Source organism: Hyla sarda, chromosome 11 (assembly GCF_029499605.1).
Source record: "Hyla sarda isolate aHylSar1 chromosome 11, aHylSar1.hap1, whole genome shotgun sequence".
In the NCBI taxonomy this organism is placed as follows: Eukaryota; Metazoa; Chordata; class Amphibia; order Anura; family Hylidae; genus Hyla; species Hyla sarda.
Genome location: NC_079199.1, coordinates 10,031,463 through 10,055,475, shown reverse-complemented (window position 1 = coordinate 10,055,475; position 24,013 = coordinate 10,031,463). Strand labels below are relative to the sequence as shown.

The following is a 24,013-nucleotide window of genomic DNA, read 5'->3' as shown; positions in this document are numbered from 1 at the left end:
AGGAAAATCCTGTGGTCAAATATCGGCACACACATGCAACATGCTATAATCCGTGCTGTGATTCCCTGTGGAGGACTATCTTCAGCTCTACAAAGCCTCCAGCTGCCTTTAATCTCCCAGCAGAAGAACGAGCGCTCTGATTGACTTTCCATTTTATTTCTACTCCACCGTCCCACAGGCATATTATATACTAAGGAAAATAATGTTAATTTCATTTTAATAAGATGCAAACCGGAGACGAATGTTACACTATTCAGGTTAAGGGGAATAATAAAAAAAAGACTTTACATTCAATTTGTGCAAACAGCAGAGATGAAAGCGAAAATGTTCCGTTCCATCATAACCGGGGAGAAGACTTTAGCGGATAATTGCGTTTGTTAGTGGCGAGGAATAGTGTCTGGTCTTTAACATTTATTGAACTCTCAAGATCACAAAGTGTTTTTCCCTTTACCAGTAATGTGATGGGATTGAACACCTATTGTATTAATTTATCAAAATTAGAACTGTAAAGATCAGCCTTAGGGCTTTTTCATATTTTTTTAAATATTTTTTTAATTTTTTATGTTTTCATAGCATTTTCCACAAAGCAGTTTAGTGATATGTTTTAGTTTGTTACTTTTGTACATACAAATATATATTTTTTTGTTTTTGTTTTTACAATGTATGACTAGAGTTAAGCGAGCCGAGTTCCCTGAACCTGGACTCGATCCGAACTACAGTGGGTCTCGCTGAACATTGCTAGGTACACCTCGCGTGAAACTGGCAATGTCGGGGCTGAGCTGTGCTCGCATTTGACCACCGTGAGTCTAACACAGCCCAGCAAGGAAGGAGTTAATTATATCTGCTTTACAGCACTACTTAACTCCTTGGAGGGGGTGTATGCACTATACAGCCACATATATATATATATATATATATATATATGGCTGTCTGTCTAATGTATACAATGAAGAGAGTGGTACTTACCATCTCGTCGCTGGTCCAGGCCAGCTTCTTCTTGTGTAGCCTCGCCCCCTCATGATGTCATTGCAGGAGGCGGGTTTACACAAGAAGAGGCCCAGACCAGCAAAGAGATGATAAATATCACTCTCTTCACGGTATTCATAATATAGCTATATACAGTAGATGGCTGTATAAGTATACATCAACCTCCTCCTCTCCCCCCAAAATGGTTAACTTAACCCTTTCACTGCCGATGAACAAGTTGGTTACGAATCAACGCTCTCCCAAAGTTAACGCTTAACTCTACCTGTGAATTATTATTATGCTATGTATTTGTTAGTGGAGTATGGAGCAGGCTGAGGAGCTGAGCCTGCTCCTTATACAGTTGTTATAGAGTTTATTCAGATTTAATTATTTTCAATTGTGAAAGGCCAATAACATATTGAAGCAAACAACCAAACAGTTATTCACGTGCCCGATTCTGCACTGATCAGCTTCCAATGGGCACCCCAGTCTTACTTTGGTCGCAGAGGTCATGTAACCGCATGTGGCCATGGCATTTACCCTCAGTACTAATGGCATCAATGCTCAGTTGATAGGGCCTTGATACCAGGAATACAAAACGTGACCGCCAAGGTCACTGACACTGCTGACTGTTACGCCTAGCGCTCCGGGTCCCCGCTCCTCCCCGGAGCGCTCACGGCGCCCTTCTTCCTGCAGCTCCCCGGTCAGCGCTGACCGGGAGCGCTGCTCTGCCATGGCCGTTGGGGATGCGATTCGCACAGCGGGACGCGCCCGCTTGCGAGTCGCATCCCAGGTCGCTTACCCGTTCCCGTCTCCTGCGGTCATGTGCTGGCGCGCGCGGCTCCGCTCTCTAGGGCGCGCGCGCGCCAGCTCCCTGAGACTTAAAGGGCCAGTGCACCAATGATTGGTGCCTGGCCCAATTAGCTTAATTGGTTCCCACCTGTTCCCTGCTTATATCTAGTCTCCTCCCTTGCACTCCCTTGCCGGATCTTGTTGCCTTAGTGCCAGTGAAAGCGTTCTTTGTGTGTTTATACCCTGTGTACCAGAACTATTGCTATCTCCCCTGACTACGAACCTTGCCGCCTGCCCCCGACCTTCTGCTACGTCCGACTTTGCTTCTGCCTACTCCCTTGTACCTCGCCTATCTTCAGCAGCCAGAGAGGTGCCGTTGCTAGTGGATACGACCTGGTCACTACCGCCGCAGCAAGACCATCCCGCTTTGCGGCGGGCTCTGGTGAAAACCAGTAGTGTCTTAGAACCGGTCCACTAGCACGGTCCTCGCCATCCCTCTCTGGCACAGAGGATCCACCTCCTGCCAGCCGGCATCGTGACAGTAGATCCGGCCATGGATCCCGCTGAAGTTCCTCTGCCTGTTGTCGCCGACCTCCCCACACTGGTCGCCCAGCAAGCCCGACAGATTGCCCAACAAGATCACCAGCTGTCGTACTTGACCACCATGACTCAGCAACTCCAGTCGCAGCTACAGCAGATTCAGTCTCAGCTACAGCAGCAGCAACCATCTCCTCCGCCAGCTCCTGCACCTCTTCCGCAGCGAGTGGCCACTCCTAGCCTCCGCCTGTCTTTGCCGGACAAATTTAATGGGGACTCTAAGTTTTGCCGTGGCTTCCTTTCCCAATGTTCCCTGCATCTGGAGATGATGTCGGATCAGTTTCCTACTGAAAGGTCTAAGGTGGCTTTCGTAGTCAGCCTTCTGTCTGGAAAAGCCCTGTCATGGGCCACACCGCTCTGGGACCGCGATGACCCTGTCACTGCCTCTGTACACTCCTTCTTCTCGGAAATTCGAAGTGTCTTTGAGGAACCTGCCCGAGCCTCTTCTGCTGAGACTGCCCTGCTGAACCTGGTCCAGGGTAATTCCTCCGTTGGCGAGTACGCCATACAATTCCGTACTCTTGCTTCTGAACTATCCTGGAATAATGAGGCTCTCTGCGCGACCTTTAAAAAAGGCCTATCCAGCAACATTAAGGATGTTCTGGCCGCACGAGAGACTCCTGCTAACCTGCATGAACTCATTCATCTAGCCACTCGCATTGACATGCGTTTTTCTGAGAGGCATCAAGAGCTCCGCCAGGAAAAGGACTTAGATCTCTGGACACCTCTCCCACAGTCTCCACTGCAATCTGCGCCTAGGCCTCCCGCCGAGGAGGCCATGCAAGTGGATCGGTCTCGCCTGACCCTGGAAGAGAGGAATCGCCGTAAGGAAGAGAATCTTTGTTTGTACTGTGCCAGTACTGAACATTTTCTGGTGGATTGCCCAATCCGTCCTCCACGTCTGGGAAACGCACGCTCGCACTCAGCTCTCGTGGGTGTGGCGTCTCTTGATGCCAAGTCGGCTTCTCCACGTCTCACGGTACCTGTTCGGATTTCCACTTCAGCCAGCTCTCCCCTCTCAGCCGTGGCCTGCCTGGACTCTGGAGCTTCTGGGAACTTTATTCGGGACTCCTTTGTGAATAAATTCCGGATTCCGGTGACCCGTCTTGTCAAGCCACTCCACATTTCCGCGGTCAACGGAGCCAGGGTGGACTGTACCATACGTTTCCGCACGGAGCCCCTTCTTATGAGCATCGGATCTCACCACGAGAGGATTGAACTTTTGGTCCTCCCCAATTGCACCTCGGAAATTCTCCTTGGACTTCCCTGGCTTCAACTTCATTCCCCAACCCTGGATTGGTCCACTGGGGAGATCAAGAGTTGGGGGTCCTCTTGTTCCAAGAACTGTCTAAAACCGGTTCCCAGTAACCCTTGCCGTAACTCTGTGGTTCCTCCTGTATCTGGTCCCCCTAAGGTCATTAAGGACTCTGCCTGCCACAGGAAATGCCCCTCCCCCCTCCCAGTTCCATCAGGCAAGCTTCTGTGTCCCCTCATGGCCCTCGTCCTGGTGTCACACTGCCCCGTGCCAGGTCCCGCCCTCTGCCCTCTCTCCCCATTCCTACTCCTGCGGTTCTGCCTGCCGTTGAGGAATCCCCCCATCCTTTCCCGGTGTCCTCATCCCAGGGGAGGCAGTTTCCCGATAAAGAGAAGGGGAGACCTAAGGGGGGGGGTACTGTTACGCCTAGCGCTCCGGGTCCCCGCTCCTCCCCGGAGCGCTCACGGCGCCCTTCTTCCTGCAGCTCCCCGGTCAGCGCTGACCGGGAGCGCTGCTCTGCCATGGCCGTTGGGGATGCGATTCGCACAGCGGGACGCGCCCGCTTGCGAGTCGCATCCCAGGTCGCTTACCCGTTCCCGTCTCCTGCGGTCATGTGCTGGCGCGCGCGGCTCCGCTCTCTAGGGCGCGCGCGCGCCAGCTCCCTGAGACTTAAAGGGCCAGTGCACCAATGATTGGTGCCTGGCCCAATTAGCTTAATTGGTTCCCACCTGTTCCCTGCTTATATCTAGTCTCCTCCCTTGCACTCCCTTGCCGGATCTTGTTGCCTTAGTGCCAGTGAAAGCGTTCTTTGTGTGTTTATACCCTGTGTACCAGAACTATTGCTATCTCCCCTGACTACGAACCTTGCCGCCTGCCCCCGACCTTCTGCTACGTCCGACTTTGCTTCTGCCTACTCCCTTGTACCTCGCCTATCTTCAGCAGCCAGAGAGGTGCCGTTGCTAGTGGATACGACCTGGTCACTACCGCCGCAGCAAGACCATCCCGCTTTGCGGCGGGCTCTGGTGAAAACCAGTAGTGTCTTAGAACCGGTCCACTAGCACGGTCCTCGCCATCCCTCTCTGGCACAGAGGATCCACCTCCTGCCAGCCGGCATCGTGACACTGACACTTACCTTTCTGACCCCTTATTGACCCCCCATTCAGCCTTCTGAATCAGGTCAGCTGATGTCTGCTTCTAAAGGAAGACCCCCTGGTTTGAGCAGAGCTCAGGTATACATGACCCTATCTGAGCATTAACTCATCCCTAGCCAGGGAGAATAGCACAGAAAACTGTTCAGATACAAACCTAGACCCAAAAAACAGAAAAATAAATAAATAAAAACACAGAGAACTGACATTACACTTGGTTAACCGTTCATGTTCTGACCTGTTTCCCTGACTTTCACTCATTTGTTTGTTGTTTCGACTTGTGAAACCCCTGCACTTTAGTCCAGCGCAGGGACCATTGCCTAGTTGAGAGTCCGCTACCTAGGGCAGATTGTCAAGTAGGCATGAACAGTGGCATGAACGGGGCCGCCTGCGGCTTCTCCCCCACTCTCGTGTCCCCGGGTCTCAGCGCTCTCCTCCCCGCCACTTACCTTCTACTTCTGGCTCCTTTTCCCGAGTCCTCACCGCTGGGTTGCCACCTCGTCCCTCTCGCACGGGTGCCACGTCCCTGGGCTCCTCTCTGCGCGCCTCCTGAGCTTCCTGCAGCAGTGCTGGTGTGCGCGCGTCTCTCCCCTAGGGCGCGCGCGCACCTCTCAGTATGATTTAAAGGGACAGTAATCATTTTCTATTCATCACCTGTTTATGCCCAACCCTATTTAAGTGTGTCATTTCCTTTGTTCCCTGACGGATCTTTGTGCTATTGCCCTAGAGAAAGCGTACTCATTATACTGTTCTGACTAACCGTGCTATCTGACCTTTGCTACGTCCCTGACTACGAATTTGTGCTGCCTGCCCTTGACCTATTGCTACGCCTTGACTACTTACCTTGCCGCCTGCCCTTGACCTACCTTACGTTCCTGACTACTTACCTGTGCCACCTGACTTACTCCCAGGCTATCCTCCTGCTCCGTCCATCCACCTGGCCGGTTGCCTGCCTACTACCTCGGTGCCATCTCCTAGTGCCAAGTATCACCTCGGCAGCCCGCGTGGTCGAGTCGTGCCAGCGGTAGTGACCTGGACCAACCTGCTTTGCGGCGGGCTCTGGCGAAGACCAGCGGCATCTTAGACTCCGCTCCCTGGGGCGACTCTCTACACCTGCCACGCGGGTCCAGCGGGTCCACCTCCAGTCTCCTCCGGTGAGTGTCACACTGTCACATATGTCCACTGATCCGGCTCAGATCACCGGCCACAACTGATGCTGCAAATGATGGCAAAGTGCATCAGTTGTGACATGGTCTGGCACCCAGTTATTTTTGAAGGTTGTGTGGTAAAGCACTGCAGGATCTGTTCCCACTTATAGTGACTAATGATCTGGTGTCCCTATTAAGATGTCAGATTAATCTGAACGGTCTTATTCATGTTCAATTTCTCTCTGGCGTTTTTCTACAACAACGGAGGGAAACTGAGTCGGCTTAGCATACATTTGTGATGGCAGCCTAGCAGTCTTGGAGGTGAGGCTATTTTTTCTGGAAAAAAGGAGAAAGTGAAAAAGTCAAGCCTTATAGAGTGTAGAACACAATTATACTAGAAAAAAGAAGTAAATGGGCAAATGGTCCTCAACCATCTCACCGCCTGTGGTCATGGAGGAGTAGGGCCCCGTCCAAGTTTTGCTATTACATGTCATGTCTATTCAGTGTGCAGGACCTTGTAGCTATGCCCAAAAATGTAATCCTACCCATCCTCTACGTAGGTATTTCCTTTCATACATCAAAGCAAATATGAAAAAAAAAAAACACAATAAGGCGCTCTATGTGCCATTACCTCTTAGCTTCACTGCAGGATAGGTGATACAAGCGATGCACTCACCTTCTTGCATTGCGCTCTGGACACAACACCACTTTGCACCTGTCTGTATATGTACCTAGGGGGTGCCAAAGTCCGAACACTCCTAAAAGCCGGGGGCTGCACATCAAACTGGAGCGAAAATCAAGTAGGAAGATCCATCATCAGAAGAAGACAATGTCCGTTTCCTCTTCTGATGAACAGGAATTCTCCTGGATCTTGTCTCCTGCTTTCCATGCAAGGTGACGTCACAAAACTTTCTTACTTGGATGTAAATTATATGGGTAATCCACCCCTAGACATCTTATCCCCTGTCTAAAGGATAGGGGATAAGATGCCTAATTGTAGGGGGCCCAGACAATCTTCAGACAGCCCCCCCCCCCGGCATTCTGAACATTCATGTTGGTCGGGATGTCATACCCCCCTCCATTCATGTCTATGGCAGGGGGCGTGACGGTTGTGGTCGCGTCATGTATATGTATCTGGGACTGGCAACGTCCAACCCTGCCCCAAGGCCTAGGGCGGCATGTCAAACTCGAGAGAAGATCCAGGAGGAATCCCCATGATCAGAAGAGGACAACGTCTGTTTCCTTTTCTGATGATCGGGATTCCTCCTGGATCTTCTCTCCTACTTTCCATGCATGGTGAATACTTGGATGTAAATTAAAGGGGTACTCCGCCCCTAGACTTCTTATCCCCTATCCATTGGATAGGGGATAAAATTACTGATCGCGGGGAAAGGGGGGTTTCAGTGATTTTGGATGGCCGTGGTCGTGAGGTCACGCCCCCTCAATCCATGTCTATGGGAGGGGGTGTGATGTCCAAGCTGCAGGACCCGCTGCGATCACATATCTTATCTGATTTTAGAGACAGTTGTGTAGTCAGAAAGAGTTAAGGAACATCCAAAAGGAAGAGGTAACAATTAAAGCCATGTTAGTAAATGAAGGATAATTTGTGCATCATCAAACCGACTCCCCTGGGAAATAACTAACTCGATGGCTTCTTCATATCAATAAATTCGGAGCCCATCATCTCGATGCCGCATCCAACCCACAAATAGTTGATCTACTTACTATGCCAATAATAAGAGGGAACTTGAAGATGCCGCACTCACTTTGTACTGGCAAACAGTGGCCAAAGGGAATATCTTTAATATGAGGAAATGGATGACAGCTGGTAGGATCCACGTGAGGATTGCTCTCAGTTTATTCCTGACGCCTTGATGTGTCGGCTCCGTCCCTACAGAAAGACTCCGGCTCCAAAAAATCCTGACAGAACAATTATTGGTAATTTACAGAGAATGAAAAATACCGCAAATCTCTGAAGCGAAACAATACATTCTCTCACAAACAAGAATTCCACCTTTTTTTTTTCGGCTACATGACTTGAATTCTTATAAAAAAGAAGATAAAAGGATATTTATTATTACTGCGGAATTGTGGGATAAAATATGATAAATAAAAGGTCTATATAAATTATAGAGCAAATGGCGTCAGTGAGGAAATCTCCATGTGTTCTCTCTCTTTAACAAGTATTTACTTGTTTTGCAAGTCAACATTCTAGTACATAGGAGCTGTATTATAGTAGTTATATTCTTATATATAGGGGCAGTATTATAGTAGTTATATTCTTGTATATAGGAGCAGTATTATAGTAATTATATTCTTGTATATAGGAGCAGTATTATAGTAGTTATATTCTTGTATATAGGAGCAGTATTATAGTAGTTATATTCTTGTATATAGGAGCAGTATTATAGTAGTTATATTCTTGTATATAGGAGCAGTATTATAGTAGATATATTCTTGTATATAGGAGGCAGTATTATAGTAGATATATTCTTGTATATAGGTGGCAGTATTATAGTACTTATATTCTTGTATATAGGAGCAGTATTATAGTAGTTATATTTTTGTATATAGGAGCAGTATTATAGTAGTTATAGCAAAGTGAGAAAAAAAGGTTGCTTCTGCACTCACCCTTCTTGCGCTGTGTCACTGAGTTAGTCCATGTACGGCCGGCCGCTGTACGGGAGATGATACGGAGAGATCGCTGCAGCCGGAGCTGAGCGGTGACAGCTACGAGCTCGTTTCGCGGTTAAAACCGCTTCTTCGGGCCTCACCTCGTGTCTGTCTAAGCGCATCCTTTATCTGGGCGCTCCTATGACGTCATCCTCGGTAGGAGGAGACTAGTGTTACCTGTTCAGGTACGTGATTGACATTCACAAAAAATGTTATCAAAGTGGATAAAAACGAAGAAGTTGCAATAAGAATATAAAATGTGTTAGGGGGGAGTGAGATAAATTCAAACAAAAGGGGAAGTCTATATGTACACGTGGATTGTAGAATTAGTTCATGTCAGTGTACGGGGCGTCATACACTTGAGCTCACAGAAATACTGTAAGCTCGTTGCGATCATTAAGCCCCAAAATGCCCATGGCATCGGTCTTAATGATCCAATGTGCCTCTCGCTGTCGGAGGACTTTCTCTCTGGCTGTGCCCCCGGTGGCTATTTTTTCTATGCCGCAGAAAATCAGTGTTTTTTCATCACTGTTGTGGTGAGCCTTCATATGCTCGATTAGTCTGGCCGAGCCGATCCCTGTTTTAAGGGACCGTTTGTGCTCCCTGAATCTAGAAAAAAGGCAGCGTTTGGTGGATCCTATGTAGTACCTTTTACAGGGACATAGGATCGCATATATGACCCATTCTGATCTGCAGAAAATAAAGTCATGTATAGAAATGTCACAGTTACCCAATTTTATGTAGGCGCCTCTGTACATCTGGGGGCAGTGAATACATGTCCCACATTTGTAGTTTCCTTTTAATTCATTTTTCGCCATCCAGTTCTCGCCAAGTTTTTTGCTGGAGAAAGAGGAGGAGACTAATTGGTTTTTCAGACTTTCACTCCTGCGGAAAGTGACCAGCGGTTTTTTCATTGCGGCTTTTTGTAGGACAGGATCTCTTTCGAGAATGTGCCAATTATTCAGGAGAGCTTTTCTGATGACAGTGGCAAGAGGGTTATATTGAAAGGAAAAAACAAATCTATGCTCTTCAATGTCTTTTTCCGTTTTAGCAGACGTGGCATGTTTTTCATTTTTCTTGTATTTTTTGTTGATCATGTCACTGCGGGGAATCTTTTTCACTCTCTCCAGAGCTTCTTTAAGTAACCTGGGAGGATAACCTCTTTCTTGGAATCTGCTGGTGAGTTCGTCAGCTTGTTTTATGAAACCTTCTTCTGTACTATTAATCTTTTTTATCCGGAGATATTGGCTGTATGGTAGAGCATTTTTTGTGTGCTGAGGATGATAGCTTTGGTAGTGGAGATACGAGTTGGTGGCTGTCTCCTTTCTGTATCCTGTGGTTGTTATGTTGCCATCTCTAATGTGGATCTCTACGTCCAGAAATTCAATTTTTTCGGCTGAAAATTTACTGGTGAAGAACATGTTCATCCTGTTATGATTATTAAGGTACTGCACAAACTCGTTGAATTCGCATTCTTCGCCTTCCCATGCAATAAACACATCGTCCACAAAGCGACTGTACAATTTAATATGCCCGATATAAGGATTTTGTGAACTGTAGATGATCTTCTGCTCAAGTGCTGCCAAAAAAAGGTTTGCGAAGGTACATGCGACCGGAGTCCCCATCGCCGTACCTGTACGCTGGGAGTACCAATCCCCATCAAATGTGAAGCAATTGTTGGTGAGAATTAACTCCAAGCCCTCTTTCACAAAGTTAGTGTAAGCTTCACTTTTGCCGGCGGTGATCAGGAAATCACCTATTACCCGGATCCCCAATTCTTGTGGGATCCGGGTATAGAGGCTCTCTACATCAATGGTAGCCAGTCTGTATGAGTCAGACCATTGGGTGCTGTCTAGAGTTTTTAGGAAGCTGTCTGTGTCCTTCAGGTAAGAAGGTACACTTACCAGTAAAGGTCTCAATAGCCAGTCCAGATACTGGGAGAGGTATTCCAAGGGCGCCCCAATTCCTGCAACAATGGGTCTCCCCGGGGGAGATTCCAGGCTTTTGTGAACCTTAGGTAAAAAATACCAGTGCGGTTTTTTTGCGCATTCTGGTATAAGCTTTTCAGCTTTCTTCTTGTCCAGAAGTCCTTTCTCCACATACTTGCACAAGAATGTGGAGAAAGAACTTCTGGACAAGAAGAAAGCTGAAAAGCTTATACCAGAATGCGCAAAAAAACCGCACTGGTATTTTTTACCTAAGGTTCACAAAAGCCTGGAATCTCCCCCGGGGAGACCCATTGTTGCAGGAATTGGGGCGCCCTTGGAATACCTCTCCCAGTATCTGGACTGGCTATTGAGACCTTTACTGGTAAGTGTACCTTCTTACCTGAAGGACACAGACAGCTTCCTAAAAACTCTAGACAGCACCCAATGGTCTGACTCATACAGACTGGCTACCATTGATGTAGAGAGCCTCTATACCCGGATCCCACAAGAATTGGGGATCCGGGTAATAGGTGATTTCCTGATCACCGCCGGCAAAAGTGAAGCTTACACTAACTTTGTGAAAGAGGGCTTGGAGTTAATTCTCACCAACAATTGCTTCACATTTGATGGGGATTGGTACTCCCAGCGTACAGGTACGGCGATGGGGACCCCGGTCGCATGTACCTTCGCAAACCTTTTTTTGGCAGCACTTGAGCAGAAGATCATCTACAGTTCACAAAATCCTTATATCGGGCATATTAAATTGTACAGTCGCTTTGTGGACGATGTGTTTATTGCATGGGAAGGCGAAGAATGCGAATTCAACGAGTTTGTGCAATACCTTAATAATCATAACAGGATGAACATGTTCTTCACCAGTAAATTTTCAGCCGAAAAAATTGAATTTCTGGACGTAGAGATCCACATTAGAGATGGCAACATAACAACCACAGGATACAGAAAGGAGACAGCCACCAACTCGTATCTCCACTACCAAAGCTATCATCCTCAGCACACAAAAAATGCTCTACCATACAGCCAATATCTCCGGATAAAAAAGATTAATAGTACAGAAGAAGGTTTCATAAAACAAGCTGACGAACTCACCAGCAGATTCCAAGAAAGAGGTTATCCTCCCAGGTTACTTAAAGAAGCTCTGGAGAGAGTGAAAAAGATTCCCCGCAGTGACATGATCAACAAAAAATACAAGAAAAATGAAAAACATGCCACGTCTGCTAAAACGGAAAAAGACATTGAAGAGCATAGATTTGTTTTTTCCTTTCAATATAACCCTCTTGCCACTGTCATCAGAAAAGCTCTCCTCAATAATTGGCACATTCTCGAAAGAGATCCTGTCCTACAAAAAGCCGCAATGAAAAAACCGCTGGTCACTTTCCGCAGGAGTGAAAGTCTGAAAAACCAATTAGTCTCCTCCTCTTTCTCCAGCAAAAAACTTGGCGAGAACTGGATGGCGAAAAATGAATTAAAAGGAAACTACAAATGTGGGACATGTATTCACTGCCCCCAGATGTACAGAGGCGCCTACATAAAATTGGGTAACTGTGACATTTCTATACATGACTTTATTTTCTGCAGATCAGAATGGGTCATATATGCGATCCTATGTCCCTGTAAAAGGTACTACATAGGATCCACCAAACGCTGGCTTTTTTCTAGATTCAGGGAGCACAAACGGTCCCTTAAAACAGGGATCGGCTCGGCCAGACTAATCGAGCATATGAAGGCTCACCACAACAGTGATGAAAAAACACTGATTTTCTGCGGCATAGAAAAAATAGCCACCGGGGGCACAGCCAGAGAGAAAGTCCTCCGACAGCGAGAGGCACATTGGATCATTAAGACCGATGCCATGGGCATTTTGGGGCTTAATGATCGCAACGAGCTTACAGTATTTCTGTGAGCTCAAGTGTATGACGCCCCGTACACTGACATGAACTAATTCTACAATCCACGTGTACATATAGACTTCCCCTTTTGTTTGAATTTATCTCACTCCCCCCTAACACATTTTATATTCTTATTGCAACTTCTTCGTTTTTATCCACTTTGATAACATTTTTTGTGAATGTCAATCACGTACCTGAACAGGTAACACTAGTCTCCTCCTACCGAGGATGACGTCATAGGAGCGCCCAGATAAAGGATGCGCTTAGACAGACACGAGGTGAGGCCCGAAGAAGCGGTTTTAACCGCGAAACGAGCTCGTAGCTGTCACCGCTCAGCTCCGGCTGCAGCGATCTCTCCGTATCATCTCCCGTACAGCGGCCGGCCGTACATGGACTAACTCAGTGACACAGCGCAAGAAGGGTGAGTGCAGAAGCAACCTTTTTTTCTCACTTTGCTATTTTGGACATTGTTCTCTCCTGCTTTTTTGCACCACCCCGCTCCATACCTCCGACTTCCCCTGTCACAGTGTACACACTCCCGGATATTGTGGGTGACCGCGGTGCGGTCCTATCTCTCTATCTCCCCTCCACATTATAGTAGTTATATTCTTGTACATAGGAGCAGTATTATAGTAGTAACATTTTTGTACATAGGGACAGTATTATTGTATTCTTGTACATGGTAATGATATTATAGTAATAATCTTCAGCCATGAAGTGATATATTTTAGTAAGTGGACCATGTATGGGCTGTGTACAATGGACTCCCACTTGCCTTGATCACAATAAATACTCTTGCTATATATACGACTTCAGCCTAAAGCGCAAAAGTTTTCACACTAATCTTTTCTTAATCATAAACATTTTAAGCCAATTTGTTATGAAAAATAGAAGGAAAGAACTGAAAAAATTTGAAGCAATTAAAACTTGTTAATTATAAACAAAGTAAAACATGATGAAGATCCCATTTAACCCCATAAGTGCTGTTCCAATTAATTAAACTGCTTGTGGAGCCGATTGTTATAGTTCTCTAAACTTTACGGCGTCGGTGGAATTGCTCATTGCCAAGTGACCTGCTCGGCAGGAATACAAAATGTAATTATGTTTTTGATGTAGAATAATTTCCCTGGGGGATCGGGAAGGTTTATAACAAAACAGTTAGTGAAAAGTAAATGGCTCCTATGGTTAACATTTATGATTCTTTGATAGTTTTACAGGTATTAACTAGTGCTGTATAGAACCGTCAGATCTGAGCGAGACTCATGTCCCTTTGTGGCATCCAACTGAGATGTTCTTTCAATGTATTTTTTTCAATGAGCCATAGACGTCTTTATCATGTTTAATAGACATTTGGGTCCCTTTGTATATTCATCATCTTCATTTTCAATATAAATGCTGGGAAATATTGACAGGGGACAGTAAAGATATTAACACCCTTGAGGATTAGTGACTTCCCAAAATTGTATATATATATATATATATATATATATATATATATATATATATATATACACACACACACACAGTGGGGGGGGAAGTATTTAGTCAGCCACAGATTGTGCAAGTTCTCCCACTTATAAAGATAAGGCTGTAATTTCCATCATAGGTTATAACCTGAACTATGAGAGACAGAATGAGAAAAAAAATCCATAAAATCACATTGTCTGATTTCTAAAGAATTTATTTGCAAATTATGGTGGAAAATAAGTATTTGATCAATAATAAAAGTTCATCTCAATACTTTGTTATATCCCCTTTAACCAATGACAGAGGTCAAACGTTTTCTGTAAGTCTTCACAAGGTTTTCACACACTGTTGCTGGTATTTTGGCCCATTCCTCCATGCAGATCTCCTCTAGAGCAGTGATGTTTTGGGGCTGTTGCTGGGCAACACGGACTTTCAACTCCCTCCAAAGGTTTTCTTTGGAGTTGAGATCTGAAGACTGGCTAGCCACTCCAGGACCTTGAAATGTGTCTTACGAAGCCACTCCTTTGTTGCCCGGGCAGTGTGTTTGGGATCATTGTCATGCTGAAAGACCCAGCCATGTTTCATCCTCAATGCCCTTGCTAATGGAAGGAGATTTTCACTCCAAATCTCACAATACATGGCCCCTGTCGTTCTTTCCTTTACATGGATCAGCCGTCCTGGTCCCTTTGCAGAAAAATAGCCCCAAAGCATGATGTTTGCGCCCCCCCCCCCCCCCCCCAAGCTTCACAGTAGGTACGGTGTTCTTTGGATGCAACTCAGCATTCTTTCTCCTCCAAACACGATGAGTTGAGTTTTTACCAAAAAGTTCTACTTTGATTTCATCTGACCATATGACATTCTCCCAATACTCTTCTGGGTCATCTAAATGCTCTCTAGCAAACTTCAGACGGGCCCGAACATGTACTGGATTAAGCAGGGGGACACGTCTGGCACTGCATGATTTGAGTCCCTGGTGGCGTAGTGTGTTACTGATGGTAGCCTTTGTTATTTTGGTCCCAGCTCTCTGCAGGTCATTCACTAGGTCCCCTGTGTGGTTCTGGGATTTTTGCCCACCGTTCTTGGGATCACTTTGACACCAACAGCTGTCCGGGCATTCTGGGAATTGTAGTTTTGCAACATCTGGAGGGCCACAGTTTGAAGACAACTGACTTAAAGCAATACTCCGGAGGGGAAAATAAAGTTTTAAATCAACTGGTGCCGTAAAGTTATACAGATTTGTAAATTACTTCTATATAAAAATTTTAAACCTTCCAGTACTTATCAGCTGCTGTATGCTCCAAGGAAAGTTGTGTAGTTCTTTCCAGTCTGACACAGTGCTCTCCGCTGACACCTCTGTCCATGTCAGGAACTGTCCAGAGCAGGAGCAGATCCCAATAGCAAACCTCTCCTGCTCTGGACGGCTCCTGACAAAAACAGAGGTGGCAGCAGAGAGCACTATGGTCAAACTGGAAAGAACTATACAACTTCCTGTGGAGCATACAGCAGCAGATAAGTACTGGAAGGATTAAGATTTTTTAATATAAGTAATCTACAAATCTGTATTACTTTCTAGCACAAGTGGATTTGAAAACATTTTCTTTTCCACCGGGGTACCCCTTTAATGCATTGGACTTTCAGGTTGACTTATTTTAGCGGGTCATGTCAACATTTTTACATTTCAAGTCAGTTTGGAGTCCGTTATTTTCTATGTTTTTTTACTGCTCCTTTGCTCCAAGCAAAAAAGTAGGGCAGGCACAAAGAATGTAAATGGTAAAACTCCTGGTAAACTCCACTTGATATCCTGGAATAGAAGTGTCAGACTCACTGATTGGTACGAAAAATGAAGATGACAAGAGCGGCGCGATGAAATTAAATTGTGGCGTAATCCACTTGGGAAAACACATTTCACTTATGATCTCGGCCTCTGTTCTGACAAAGCATTCAGACTTTTCAAACACGTTCCAGAAATTGCAGTTTAAAAATGAATGATGTTTTACTTACCGAGCAATAAAGAATTCCATAGAGTTCGATGTGGCAGATGTACCGGTGCTGTGAATACAGAAGCAGGAGGGGCGGTATATAATCAGCTCCATTGTTTCCTTTCCTGTATCAATAATATCCTGGAGGACTGTGCAGAGAAGAGACCCTGTGCAGAGAAGTGACCCTGTGCAGAGAAGAGACCCTGTGCAGAGAAGAGACCCTGTGCAGAGAAGTGACCCTGTGCAGAGAAGAGACAATGTGCAGAGAAGAGATCATGTTCAGAGAAGGGTCTCTGTGCAGAGAAGAGACCCTGTGCAGAGAAGAAACCCTGTGCAGAGAAGAAACCCTGTACAGAGAAGAGACATTGTGCAGAGAAGAGACCCTGTGCAGAGAAAAGACCCTGTGCAGAGAAGAGACCCTGTGCAGAGAACAGACCCTGTGCAGAGAAGAGACCCTGTGCAGAGAAGAAACCCTGTGCAGAGAAGAGACCATGTGCAGAGAAGAAACCCTGTACAGAGAAGAGACCCTTTGCAGAGAAGAGACCCTCTGCAGAGAAGAGACAATGTGCAGAGAAGAGACCCTGTAGAGAAGAGACCCTGTGCAGAGAAGAGACCATGTGCAGAGAAGAATCCCTGTACAGAGAAGAGACCCTGTGCAGAGAAAAGACCATGGGCAGAGAAGAGACCCTGTACAGAGAAGAAACCCTGTGCAGAGAAGAGACCCTGTGCAGAGAAGAGACAATGTGCAGAGAAGAGACCCTGTACAGAGAAGAGACAATGTGCAGAGAAGAGACCCTGTACAGAGAAGAGACCCTGTGCAGAGAAGAGACCCTGTGCAGAGAAAATACCCTGTACAGAGAAGAGACCCTGTGCAGAGAAGAAACCCTGTGCAGAGAAGAAACCCTGTACAGAGAAGAGACCCTGTACAGAGAAGAGACCCTGTGCAGAGAAGAAACCCTGTGCAGAGAAGAGACCCTGTGCAGAGAAGAAACCCTGTGCAGAGAAGAAACCCTGTACAGAGAAGAGACATTGTGCAGAGAAGAGACCCTGTGCAGAGAAAAGACCCTGTGCAGAGAAGAGACCCTGTGCAGAGAACAGACCCTGTGCAGAGAAGAGACCCTGTGCAGAGAAGAAACCCTGTGCAGAGAAGAGACCATGTGCAGAGAAGAAACCCTGTACAGAGAAGAGACCCTTTGCAGAGAAGAGACCCTCTGCAGAGAAGAGACAATGTGCAGAGAAGAGACCCTGTAGAGAAGAGACCCTGTGCATAGAAGAGACCATGTGCAGAGAAGAATCCCTGTACAGAGAAGAGACCCTGTGCAGAGAAAAGACCATGGGCAGAGAAGAGACCCTGTACAGAGAAGAAACCCTGTGCAGAGAAGAGACCCTGTGCAGAGAAGAGACAATGTGCAGAGAAGAGACCCTGTACAGAGAAGAGACAATGTGCAGAGAAGAGACCCTGTACAGAGAAGAGACCCTGTGCAGAGAAGAGACCCTGTGCAGAGAAAATACCCTGTGCAGAGAAGAGACCCTGTGCAGAGAAGAAACCCTGTGCAGAGAAGAAACCCTGTACAGAGAAGAGACCCTGTACAGAGAAGAGACCCTGTGCAGAGAAGAAACCCTGTGCAGAGAAGAGACCCTGTGCAGAGAAGAAACCCTGTGCAGAGAAGAAACCCTGTACAGAGAAGAGACATTGTGCAGAGAAGAGACCCTGTGCAGAGAAAAGACCCTGTGCAGAGAAGAGACCCTGTGCAGAGAACAGACCCTGTGCAGAGAAGAGACCCTGTGCAGAGAAGAAACCCTGTGCAGAGAAGAGACCATGTGCAGAGAAGAAACCCTGTACAGAGAAGAGACCCTTTGCAGAGAAGAGACCCTCTGCAGAGAAGAGACAATGTGCAGAGAAGAGACCCTGTAGAGAAGAGACCCTGTGCAGAGAAGAGACCATGTGCAGAGAAGAATCCCTGTACAGAGAAGAGACCCTGTGCAGAGAAAAGACCATGGGCAGAGAAGAGACCCTGTACAGAGAAGAAACCCTGTGCAGAGAAGAGACCCTGTGCAGAGAAGAGACAATGTGCAGAGAAGAGACCCTGTACAGAGAAGAGACAATGTGCAGAGAAGAGACCCTGTACAGAGAAGAGACCCTGTGCAGAGAAGAGACCCTGTGCAGAGAAAATACCCTGTGCAGAGAAGAGACCCTGTGCAGAGAAGAAACCCTGTGCAGAGAAGAAACCCTGTACAGAGAAGAGACCTTGTGCAGAGAAGAGACCCTGTGCAGAGAAGAGACCCTGTGCAGAGAAGAGACCCTGTGCAGAGAAGAGACCATGTGCAGAGAAGAGACCTTGTGCAGATAAGAGACCTTGTGCAGAGAAGAATCCCTGTGCAGAGATGAGACCCTTTGCAGAGAAGAAACCCTGTACAGAGAAAAAACCTTGTACAGAGAAGAAATCCTGTGCAGAGAAGAGACCCTGTGTATGATAAACCCACCTTCCAGAACAACCGGCTGCCTTGACAAATGTAGGACATAGAATGGTCTTTTGGAGGCCACCATTTTGCATGTCAGAGTCCTGACTATAGCAGGTGCAGAGGTCAGTCTCACATCTGGACTTGGAATACCCAGTAGGTCTATCATGCCACATCTAAAGGGGTATACTGGCCAAATACATCTTATCCCCCGTGTTTCCGTGACTGGAGGCATAACATCTGGACTGGACACAGTCACGCCCCCTCCCATAGACATGAATGGAGGGGGCGTGGTGTGACATCACGAGGCGGCGTGGCGTGATGTCAAGTCTCCAGTCCCAGAACCACAGAAGTTTCTGAGACTGGAGAAGCATCCCAGCATATAATGCGGGCAGGGCTGGTGCAAACATTTTTGCCACCCTAGGCAAAAGCTAATTTTGCCGCCCCTTGACTCCGCCCATTTTCCAACCCTTTGGCACGCCCCAATTTCCTACTGGGCTGACACACTGTAACAAACCTCCTCATGCTGCTGGCTGAGTGAGTAGTTCGGATGCTGGTTGTTTAACTTCCTTGGGGCAGGCAGAGCGCCGCCCCCCATCAAGGGGGTGCCCTAGGCGGCTGCCTATTTTGCCTTTAGGCAGAGCCGGCCCTGAATTCAGGGGCTGCACGGAGATTGCGTGGGGTCCCAGTGGTGGGCCCCCCGCGATAAGACATCTTATCCCCTATACTTTGGATAGGGGATAAGATGTATTTGGTTGGAATGCCCCTTTAAAGATACTGATGCTAGAACTGTTGTATGATAGATTTAGGTCCCTATTGCAGATTTTGCATTAGGTCCCAAGCATTGAATATAACTAAATAACCTTCAGGGAAAACTATTAGTTCATAAGAAATGAAAATAATCCCTCTATGCTGACCATTTAACATTTAAAAAAAAAAATCTTTATAAAAAATCCAAGTGTTCCATGTTTCCAGCTAGACAATACCCCTTTCTCAGACACGAGGACATCAAGGACACAATGACATCAAGAGCATGTCCTTGTGTCTGAGGAAGGGGTATTGTCTAGCAGAAACACATTACACTTGGACTTTTAATAAAGATTTTTTCTGTCCTTAAAGGGACCTGACATCAGATCTTACCATTCGTAACGTGTTATCTACGTTAAAATCTTCTTCATTACCTTGACCAGCATCAATGGTGAAGATATGAAGTTTGAAAAACATACCAATCTGCCCATATGTAGTCCTCTGGGCGAGAAGCCATCATCTGCTATTGCAGTCTACTTGGGCTTTAATCACGCCTCCATAACGTGGTCACATGATGCTTCCCAGCCAGGTTGTATGAAGAAACTTCTAGAACTTCTAAATAATTTTGCCCCCTCACTGTGACATCATCAATCTTCTCTATATGAGTCACTTTACACTATGCTACATTATAGCATTTCCTAACCCTGCCCCTTCACTCTATGACATCACCAGCCTTCCCTATATAATCCCGCCCCTTCACTCTGTGACATCACCAGCCTTACCTATATAACCCCACCCTTCACTCTGTGACATCACCAGCCTTTCTCATATAACCCTGCCCCTTCACTCTCTGACATCACCAGCCTTATTTATATAACCCTGCCCCTTCCCTCTGTGACATCACCAACATTTCCCATAGAACTCCACCCCCTCACCCTGTGACATTGTCAGCCTTTCCTATATAACCCTTCACCTTTACTCTGTGATATCACAAGTCTTGCCAAAATACCCTTGCAGAGTTGAACGAGCCAAGCCCCCCAATCCCAGATTCATTCTGAACTTCAAGGGGGTTCCCTGCTTGTTGAACTTTCGAATGTTGCTTGTCAATGTATAGGCTGATCTGCTCGCAGCTGACAGCCGCGGGAACAGCTCAGCCCAGAAAGGAAGGAATTAACTAATGCTGCCCCCACCCTCCTTCGTTACATCAAAGCTGTAGGCGGGGCAACACAAAAAGAGGCCCGGACCAGTGACGAGATAGTAAATATCACTCTCTTTACTGTATACATTATAAACCATAAAGATGGCTGTATAATGTATACTCCTCACACTAAAGGAATTACAAAGGAATTAACTAGCGCTTCTCAGCAGCACTACTTAACCCCTTCCTTGCTGGGCCAGCACATAGTGCTCAGTCTAGCAAGATGTTACAGTAAACCAGCGGATTAGCTGGGGTTAATGTATCAAAATAGTCAAGTTGCACTGCATAGCAGCACAACTTAATTCTTGCACAGCCGTTTTCACAAACACTTTTTCGGGGATAGCTGAAATTTTGAAAAGCTCACTTGACTCTTAAAATAACTATTAATAAACACTATTGACATTGTGCAAGCAGTTTAGCTTGGTTCAGGCAATAAAATAGACTTAAAGGGATATTCCAGAAAATTAAACAGATTTGTAAATTACTTCTATTAAGACATCGTAATCCTTTCTGTACTTATCAGCTGCTAAAGTTGAGTTGTTCTTTTCTGTCTGACCACAGTGCTCTCTGCTGACACCTCTGTCTGTTTCAGGAACTGTCCAGAGCAGGAGAGGTTGGTTATGGGGATTTGCTCCTACTCTGGACAGTTCCTGAGACAGACAGAGGTGTCAGCAGAGAGCACTGTTGTCAGACAGAAAAGAACAACTCAACTTTTGCAACTAACAAGTACTTGAAGGATTAAGCTTTTTTTTTTTTCCATAGAAGTAATTTACAAATCTAACAACCAAAGAAAACGAAGGTGCACTCACCGCAGAGCTGAGACTATCGGAGGCCGGAAGAAGCATGCACTCACGTGCGAAACTGCCGCCGTAGCCTCTGAGCACCACACGATACCAGCGCCTATGCCGTGACCCGGCTACCCATTACCGGACATCCAGACGCGATAGTCTCAGCTCTGCACCTACATGTTCTTTGGTTGTTGTATTTGATGCTTTATATCTGTGTTCGTGCACCCCGCAGGAGACTCCCACCGGAGGTCGCCGAGGACCTTGCTATACGCATCATTAGGTGATATAGTTCTCTATGTGTGCTCTCCCTACATTTCTATCTTGGAATTTGGCATATAATTTGTTTATTTATTTATTTATTTGTTTGTTTAACTTTCTGGAACCAGTTGATATGAAAAAAAAAATGATTTTTTTTTACTGGAATACCCCTTTAGTACTCTGTTGTTTAGCCCCAATCAGCTGACATCGTTGCAGGACTTGTTACAATGTATAAAAACCGTGCACCCGTATCAGTTCTCTGAAAGTAACAGAACAAGGTATGTCTGATGGTGGTTTTTCTTTGACAGCAAGAAGGGCTATTGAATATTTGATAACTATTTTTTTTTTTATAATACAGTGAGCTACTATATCTTACATCAGTGTTTTGCAAAGAGTGTGCCTCCTGCTGTTGCAGAACTACAACTCCCAGCATGCCCGGACAGCCTTCGGCTGTCCGGGCATGCTGGGAGTTGTAGTTCTGCAACAGCGGGAGGCACACTCTTTGCAAAACACTGTATCATATTTACTTCTGCAGTTCAATAAATAGGAACATAGTATTTTTATAAAATGTCACAAATATTTATAACTGTTTTTCGAATGTCTCGGCACTAAGTCGGCGGCGGTAGGAGGCATCTTTCCGGGGTTTTTTGAAGTATGTAACATTTAGTATTTTGTTCTTTGTTAGAACAAGTTGTCACTATTCTACTAGCACTTTGATATTATCATGCAGTTTGATGTTGACAGTAGAACTCTATGGTAAGTTTCACTTTGAATTCCACATCAAAGTTTATATTATTTGTAAGTCAACATCAAAGTTGGTATCAGAGAGCGAAGTGTCCTTGTTCACAGCCTCGGCTCTCCTTCCCCCTCACCCCTAATGATATATCAGGTTGTACTGTCCATCTGTCCAAAATACATTTTCAGATCTGCTTCAGGTTTTTGGATGTGCAAGAAGAATTTACTATATGAGAATTTACCCCCAATATAACAAAATGAAATGATAAAGTCCTCTTCTTCTGACTTCTTTTCTACCTTAACTTAAACCAGTTCAGACAAGGGCAATGCCTACTAATTTCTTTGTACCCGACTTATAACTATAAATACAGGTCTGTCCATAGGTGGAATGACTCAAACTAATAAGGTTATAGGGATCTAGATAGATAGATACAGGACTTCTCCTATGTATCTATAACTACTATAATACTGCATAATATAACTACTATAATACTGCTCCTATATACAATAATATAACTACTATAATACTGCTCCTATATACAAGAATATAACTACTATAATACTGCTCCTATATACAAGAATATAACTACTATAATACTGCTCCTATATACAAGAATATAACTACTATAATACTGCCTCCTATATACAAGAATATATCTACTATAATACTGCTCCTATATACAAGAATATAACTACTATAATACTGCTCCTATCTACAATAATATAACTACTATAATACTGATTCCTATATACAAGAATATAACTACTATAATACTGCCTCCTATATACAAGAATATATCTACTATAAAACTGTCTCCTATATACAAGAATATAACTACTATAATACTGCTCCTATATACAAGAATATAACTACTATAATACTGCTCCTATGTACAATAATATAACTACTATAATACTGATTCCTATATACAAGAATATAACTACTATAATACTGCTGTTACGCCTAGCGCTCCGGGCCCCCGCTCCTCCCCGGAGCGCTCACGGCGTCTTTCTCCCTGCAGCTCCCCGGTCAGTCCCGCTGACCGGGAGCGCTGCTCTGTCATGGCCGTTGGGGATGCGATTCGCACAGCGGGACGCGCCCGCTCGCGAATCGCATCCCAGGTCACTTACCCGTTCCCGTCCCCTGCTGTCATGTGCTGGCGCGCGCGGCTCCGCTCTCTAGGGCGCGCGCGCGCCAGCTCCCTGAGACTTAAAGGGCCAGTGCACCAATGATTGGTGCCTGGCCCAATTAGCTTAATTGGCTTCCACCTGGTCCCTGACTATATCTATCCTCCTCCCATGCACTTCCTTGCCGGATCTTGTTGCCCTTGTGCCTAGTGAAAGCGTTTTGTGTGTTTAAAGCCTGTGTACCAGAACTTCTGCTATCTCCCCTGACTACGAACCTTGCCGCCTGCCCCCGACCTTCTGCTACGTCCGACTTTGCTTCTGCCTACTCCCTTGTACCTCGCCTATCTTCAGCAGTCAGAGAGGTGAGCCGTTGCTAGTGGATACGACCTGGTCACTACCGCCGCAGCAAGACCATCCCGCCTTGCGGCGGGCTCTGGTGAAAACCAGTAGTGGCTTAGAACCGGTCCACTAGCGCGGCCCTCGCCATCCCTCTCTGGCACAGAGGATCCACTACCTGCCAGCCGGCATCGTGACAGTAGATCCGGCCATGGATCCCGCTGAAGTTCCTCTGCCAGTTGTCGCTGACCTCCCTACGCTGGTCGCCCAGCAAGCTCGTCAGATCGCCCAACAAGATCACCAGCTGTCGTACTTGACCACCATGACACAGCAACTCCAGTCACAACTACAGCAAGTACAGTCACAGCTACAGCAGCAACAACCATCTCCTCCGCCAGCTCCTGCACCCCTTCCGCAGCGAGTGGCCACTCCTAGCCTCCGCCTGTCCTTGCCGGACAAATTTAATGGGGACTCTAAGTTTTGCCGTGGCTTTCTTTCGCAAT

General features: G+C 46.1%; 2 long non-coding RNA genes across 2 annotated transcripts in view; both read right to left on the bottom strand.

Annotated features, from left to right (window-relative positions):
- Positions 1-5,341, bottom strand: part of LOC130295500 (uncharacterized) — a 28,378-nt gene extending 23,037 nt beyond the window's left edge. Inside the window, exon 1 of the long non-coding RNA XR_008848856.1 lies at positions 5,208-5,341. This is a non-coding gene — a long non-coding RNA (uncharacterized LOC130295500). The remainder of the gene's footprint in view (positions 1-5,207) is intronic.
- A 2,356-nt stretch (positions 5,342-7,697) lies between these two features.
- Positions 7,698-19,717, bottom strand: LOC130295968 (uncharacterized). Its single transcript, XR_008849078.1, has 3 exons — positions 19,547-19,717; positions 15,883-15,930; positions 7,698-7,826 (listed from the first exon to the last, which is right to left on the bottom strand). It is a non-coding gene; the product is annotated as an uncharacterized LOC130295968 (long non-coding RNA).
- Between the last annotated feature and the right edge of the window lie 4,296 nt (positions 19,718-24,013).